The sequence below is a fragment of the Cupressus sempervirens genome, chromosome 4 (genome assembly GCF_028749045.1).
Source record: "Cupressus sempervirens isolate cs-2001-9-10 chromosome 4, ASM2874904v1, whole genome shotgun sequence".
In the NCBI taxonomy this organism is placed as follows: domain Eukaryota; kingdom Viridiplantae; phylum Streptophyta; class Pinopsida; order Cupressales; family Cupressaceae; genus Cupressus; species Cupressus sempervirens.
In genome coordinates, this window is record NC_143121.1 from 776472186 (window position 1) to 776479332 (window position 7147).

Sequence of the window (7147 nt, forward strand, 5' to 3'; positions counted from 1 at the left end):
TCTCTCTCTCTCTCTCTCTCTCTCTCTCTCTCTCTCTCTCTCTCTCTCTATCCCATCCCCTAGTACTTTCTCTCAAACTCTCACACTCTCTCCCATCCTTTACTCTATCTCTCTTATAAATAAATACACATTCCCATTCCCCTTCATCTCTCTCTCTCTCAAAGTCCTTGTCCCACTGCCTACTTTCTCCCATCCCCTACACTATCTCTCTTAAATGCTTCCATTCCACCTCTCTCTCCCTCCCACTCCCTCTCCCACTACCTACTATCTCTCTCTCTCTCTCTCTCTCTCTCACTCTCTCTCTCTCTCTCTCTCTCCCCCATCCCTCTACCATTTCCTACTCTCTCTATCTCTCTCTCCCCTCTCTCATTCTTGACTCTCTCTCTTTCACACACACACACCCATCCCCCCTCTCTCCTCTTCCATCCCCTACTTTTTCTCTCACTTTCTCACCCTCTCCCACTACCTACTCTCTCTCTCACTCTCACTCTCTCCGTCTCCACTCTCTCTCTCTCTGCTACCCTCTAGTCTTTCTTAAATTTTCACACTCTCTCCTATCCCCTACTCTCTCTCTCTCTCTCTCTCTCTCTCTCTCTCTCTCTTACACACATTTCTATTCCCCCCTCTCTCCCCCTCTCCCACTTCCTCTCCCACTCCCTCTCCCATTGCCTACTCTCGCTTCCATCCCCTACTCTATCTTGAGCTACTTTGTCTTCCCCCTCTCCCATTCCATACTCTCTCTCTTTCACACACATGTACTCCCATCCTCCTCTCTCTCAAGTTCTTCCTCTCCCACTCCATCTCCCATCACCTACTCTCTCCCCCATCTCCTACTCTTAATCTCTCTCTCCCAACCTATACTCTCTCTCACACTTCCTCTCTCTTCCATCCCCTACTTTAGATCTCTTTCCCCCATCCCACACTCTCTCTTTTCCACCCCTACTCTCTCTCACACTTCCTCTCTTTGCCACCCCTACTCTCTCTCTCTCTCTCATCCTATACTCTCTTTGCCACCCCTACTCTTTCTCACTTTCTCTCTCCCATCCTGTACTCTCTCCCCTCTCCTATCCCCTACTTTCTCTCTATCTCTTTCATGCACACACATAGCCATTCCCCTATTACCCCCCCCCCCCCACATAGTTCTCTTTTGTAACTTAGATCTTAATAGTGCATGCGCACTATAGCACACATGCGCTATTTAGAACTAAGGTTTAAATAGTGCGTGCATGCTATAGGGCGCACACACTATTTAAACCTTAATTAAACCCAAGCCTAAGGCTTGGTTTTTCTTTGGAGATCCAACCCAAAGGTTTGGATTTGATGAATAGGCCTGAGACATGTTTTCCAGCAAACATACAAAAAATGGTTGTTTTTTCTTCTGTGCTCCCCTTCAAGATTTCTCATGGTTGGGTATTGATAAGATCAGGTTACATAGCATTATAGGTCTCTGTGTTAGCTATCTAACCATATAATTTATTTTTAATTTGAACTATTTCAAGCCTTTCATCTATAATTTCTTTTGAATGTATGTTCATTTTTTTGTCAAAAACCACCACGTACTAATTGGGCTATAGATTTTAGCTCGTTCATCGAATTTTGTAATAACTTAATTTTTTAGAAACTAGACTCCATTCTACACACTTTAAAAAATAAAAGTTTTGATTTTAGATTAGTTTTCAGTTATTTCTAGGTGGAGCACACATATATTTCACATTTTTGGGATGTGTCTAGTTAAAAAATTCATAAAAAAAAAATACACATTATCAAATTAACCGAAAAATCTGGGATAAACTACATAGTGTTAACTTTTGACCAGAGTGATTACAGAATTTCAAAAAAAAAGTTAAAATTTTAGGGGGGCTGCACTTTGTACTGTGTTATGTTTTTTTGGAATAAACAGTACCACTTTTTGTGGGCCCCTTTTTTGAGGACCCAAAACTAAACCATTTTGAAAAAAAAATAGTAGTTTACAAACTAGATTCAAAGGACTACGACTTTTATTTTTGTCATATCTTTTTGAGCATAACTATCTTCAAATTCTTGTTGAAGTTCAAAATTTGCAAATTTTAGGAAAAGGGTGTCCACTTATACCCCCCTTTTGGCACCACAACTTTGTGCACTTACCCTACAATCAGACTTTTTTTTCTTTACAACTCTACTTATCATCAATATTTTGATGAGACCTCATTGATGGTATGAAAAACCCATTGAATCATCTCTAGTTGTCATTGATATTTCAATGAGGACTATCATCGATGGTATGACAAACCCATCGAATCATCTCTAGCTATTGTCAATATTTTGATGAGGCGTGATGTTGATAGTATGTCAAACCCGTTGAATCATCTTTGGCTATTTTCAATATTTTGATGAGGTCTGATGTCTATGGTATGACAAACCCGTCAAATCATCTTTGGCTTGCATCGATATTTCAACATTTTAAACTAGTTGTCTGACATTGCTATGTGATATAGATGGGGTTAATTTTTGACAAGAAATCATGGAGTGCATCAAAATTTTGATGCAATTCTACTAACGTTGTTTTTTGACATTTAAGTGTCAAATTTTTGACCACCCCACGTCGAAAAATAGGTCCAAATTTGCTAGTGTATATAAGGCCTGAACCCATAAGGCTTCATAGCAGAGCATATTGATATTTTTATATGTGAATTTAAATTATTACACTTATTGATTTTTTGCATATAGCCTTCTGTTCCTTGTTCTGTATTTGACTAAGCTTCTGTGTGTTACTCTTAGCAAGGGTAACTTATGGTTTTTCTCATTGAGATTACCTCAGCTTTGCGTTAGAGATGATTTTAATTGTGGCAATAAAGCATGTAGTATAGTGACATGTATGTGTTAACAAAAGCTCTTCTCTTTTATCATGAATTTGACAATGGCTAGCATGTGGAAATATTAATATTGAGTAATAAATGTAATAGAGTTCTATATTTAAAGTGTAACTCGTGTTACATTTTACTTTGTTGACATTTTAGATCATACTATATGATCCATCATTAGGATGAAAGTGACAATGAGGGAGAAATAATATGTTTTTCTATCATACTACTTCTAATAACTTGCTATCACGTTCATCTTGATGTTGGACCATGTAGTATGGTTTGAAACATTTATAATGAAAAATACCACAGTTTAAACTAGAAACGTAGAACTCTACCATTAAGGATTGTGGAAATTACATGACTCAAGAAAATACATTATTTCCAACATGAGTAGAACATAAATATTATGTCTCCATATATGTAGCAAATAAAATAATTTTAAAGTAGAACATGTATGCTAATTATAGTATTTTTCTATTATTTGACCATCTTTAATTACTTTTGTGTAAAAATAATTTTTAAAATAGTAGATCAATCTTCTATTATTAATGATGCCTATTTAACACAATAAGAATATGATGAATCCAAAAAAAATCATACCAGCATTTAACATTAATTGAATTCTCAGGATAACTTTCTAGCAACTCAGACTTTTGAAAAATAAAAATAAAAAACTATTTCAATTTCACAATCTTAATTTCTAATCATAGACAACTTACTCCTACTAATAGCAACCCCAAAAATACAATAAATTAAAATTATATTTGTGACTATTTTCTTGTAAAACTACAGAGATCTCAATCACAATCTTGACAACTTATGCATTTAGACATTATTTTCCAATGACAAGTTTTCATTTATGATAGACAATTCCCAAACTAACCCTTATAAACTCTAACAAAAGAGATAATACAATTAAACTATTCTTGTACTCATTCCATTTTAATCATATTTGTAATCATCCCAATGAAAATCTAGTGTACATTATTGTTCTCCAATTGCTAGGAAAGTTCATTTGATTATTCATTTGATTATAATCTTGTAAGTTCAAGATGACAGTGGCTAAGAACCAACTTAGATGCACCTGTATCTAGGAAAGTTCATTTGACTATTCATTTGATTATAATCTTGTAAGTTCAAGATGACAGTGGCTACGGACCAACTTATATGCACCTGTATCTAAGAAAGTTCATTTGATTATCCATTTGATTATAATCTTGTAAGTTGAAGATGACAGTGGCTACGGACCAACTTATATGCACCTGTATCTAGGAAAGTCCATTTGATTATAATCTTGTAAGTTCAAGATGACAGTAGCTGTGGACCAATTTATATGCACCTGTATGAATGTTAATAATCTAAATACTTATACTACATGTTACACCAGAGATGGTGCCATTACACCATAGACGGTGCCATTAAAGACGAGCACAATATGTCCGAGTTTCTTCCCATAACATTCAGAAAAAGTACAGACATGTGCACCTCACAAGGTTTGCACACTTGCGTTTATATTCCATTCTCCACAGCAATCGAAGATCGATCTTACACTCCAACACTTACAATCCATTCCTCTGAGTATTATTTCATGTGGTTCAAATGATCTCTAGCATGAATTGCTGAGAAGACACAGAAAAACTCAAGTATAAAAAATAAAAACTAGAGACCCAAGATAAATAACATAAAAATGACTGAATTGTTCATTATTCTATATATCATCTACCATTTGAGTACGATGGAGAATCTTGAGCAATCCACAAGTGACAGACATGGCAATCCATCCTCCACCGAGAACTCTGAGTCCACCTATTCGATTTGGGAATCATGTTGAGATTGTTCATCTTCTTTTATTTGGCCTTCCTTCTTGTTTTGAATTCAATTTGTCATGGTTTTGCTTATAGAAGCTGTTTGATTGGGGATGTGTTTGGTTTATTTAATGGGGTAGTTTGTGTCGAGATTACACTTCTTTTAAATGTGAATGACAAGATTGATGGATAGAGATTTTCCACAGTAGAGGAATCGATAGGCCAGAGGATTGGAGGTGAGTCAAAAAGTTTGCTTGAAGCGCGTGGTGTGCACTCTCTTTCATTACACCCCTTTTGTTTTTTTTTTCATGCATCCAGAGAAAGAGAGAGAGAGTCCATGTTTCTATTAGAAATATAGGATACTAGATTCTAAAATTGAGAAACTAAACATGAAACTTGTTAATCATCATTGGAAATTACAAATATATAGAATCACTTGACTTCATCGTGATCTTATATTAATGGTAATACAAATGACAACAAACTGTAACAATTGACAACAAACTAGAACAACTAGTTGGAAATTGTTGACACATCTACAACTAGTCATTGTTTCAAACTAAAACTCTCTATGACGCATACAATTGAATTGGACCTATGTTACCATCAAAACATAGATTGCTACATATGCAATAATCACTTATGATTTATTCGCTACTCTAGAACATTAACTCTAATAGTTTTCACCATAACATCAAAACAATAACATAGATTAGTACATATGCAACAATATTCACTATGTGTGTGGCTCGCGAGTGGCTCCGAAGTGGATCACAAGGCTTGCGAATTCCATGCTCCCTAACTATCTAAGCTCTTATTTGCAATAGAACGCTAACTAACATTTCTATTGAGTTTTCAACTTTTCATGGGATTTCAAACGATCTCCGTCATGAATTGCTGAGAATAAGACAAGGGAAAACACCCAAATTATGAACAATATTAAGCCTGTTTGGCAATGAGAATACAAGCGGAATAGGCATATGTAAATTCTTAAAAGTTTGAATTCTTCGTTTGGATGCACCAAATCAGAATTGGAATACGAAATAAAATAAGAATACGTATTCCAAGTTTGGCCCAAAAATGGGGTTTTGCAATTCCATCCAAATAGGTGTTATTGGAATACGTATTCCTATTCCACTTTTATTTATTTTAGAAAACATAAATTTTGGGCTTTGTGAATTCCCCATCAAATATTGGCTGAACCAAACAGAGGACATGAATAGGTAGCCCCATTTTCTATTCTAAAAAAAGTATTTCAGAATAACTATTCTTATTCCCATATTGCTATTCCGGCAGCCAAATGAACCATAAAAGCTAGAGACACAAAGAAAAAGAAGAACAAGATAAAATTGCCTGGACAATAATCTACGTTAGAAGCTAGAGACACAAAGAAAAAGAAGAACAAGATAAAATTGCCTGAACAATAATCTACGTTAGTCAAGATGCACTTTGGTACGATGGAAAAGCCTGAACAAGCCATAAGTGACAGACATGGCAATCCATCCTCCACCGAGAACTCTGAGACCCCCTTTCACCACAGAAACTCCCCCAAAATAAGCTCCCACTGCTCCAAACATAAAAAGCAGCAAGCTTGAAACTCCCGCAAGAACCCCAATTCTAACATTATAATCCCCAATGAAGGCAGCAGAGATCAATGGAAGAAATGCACCCACAGAAAAAGCAATGGCCGATGAACACGCGGCCAGAAGAGGGTTGGGAAGGGCGGCTATTTCACTACTTGTAATGGAAGAGATTTTCTTTAGGATTTCTCCAGATGGTGAGGATTTCGCTTGTGTTTCTGTTCCATCTTTTTTCATCATTTCTTTTCCCCCTTTCTTCATATTCTTTCTTCTTTTCAAGATTGCAATTTCAACGTCTCGTTGGGTCTGCACAGAAACGAATTCTCCGATGGCCATGCTGGAAGCTCCTGCAATCAGCGCCGCCAGGCCGGATAAAATCATGAGTTTGGGATTGACGGCGCCGACTCCCATCATCAGGGAGGCCGTTGTGAGAAGGCCGTCATTTGCTCCCAATATGTTGGCGCGAAGGGCCTGTCCGATTTGAGAATCGTTAGGGGATTCTTCTTCTTCTTTTGGTGGGCCTTCCTTGCTGTTTTGGATTGAAATTGTCATGCTTCTGTCTAGAGAAGCTGGGGATGGCGGCTCTGGAGCTACTTGCTTGGAATCCATGGCTCTCTTTCGGGCTCCTCGTTGATTTGGGGTTTGCTTGGGCTCTTTTTATAGGGATATCACGAGTTTTCCACAAACAGAGAAGAGCCAAGATTTTACACGGTGGAGGATCACGGAAGCGTCTGCTCGCCCGACAAAATTATCCAAATTTTTAAACGATGTATTTACGACAAACTATATTGTTAGTTTCATTCTTACCAATGTCTACAATCACGAGGCCATATTTTGTCACGTTCATCCTTGGTAAAGTCTAAAATAATGAGCTCATAGTTTATAACTATGTATCTAAAAGTCAAACAAGGTTATTGAT

General features: G+C 36.9%; 1 pseudogene; it reads right to left on the bottom strand.

Annotated features, from left to right (window-relative positions):
- Positions 1 to 5880: 5880 nt before the first annotated feature.
- Positions 5881 to 6837, bottom strand: LOC149563688 (vacuolar iron transporter homolog 3 pseudogene; annotated as a pseudogene).
- Positions 6838 to 7147: the final 310 nt, after the last annotated feature.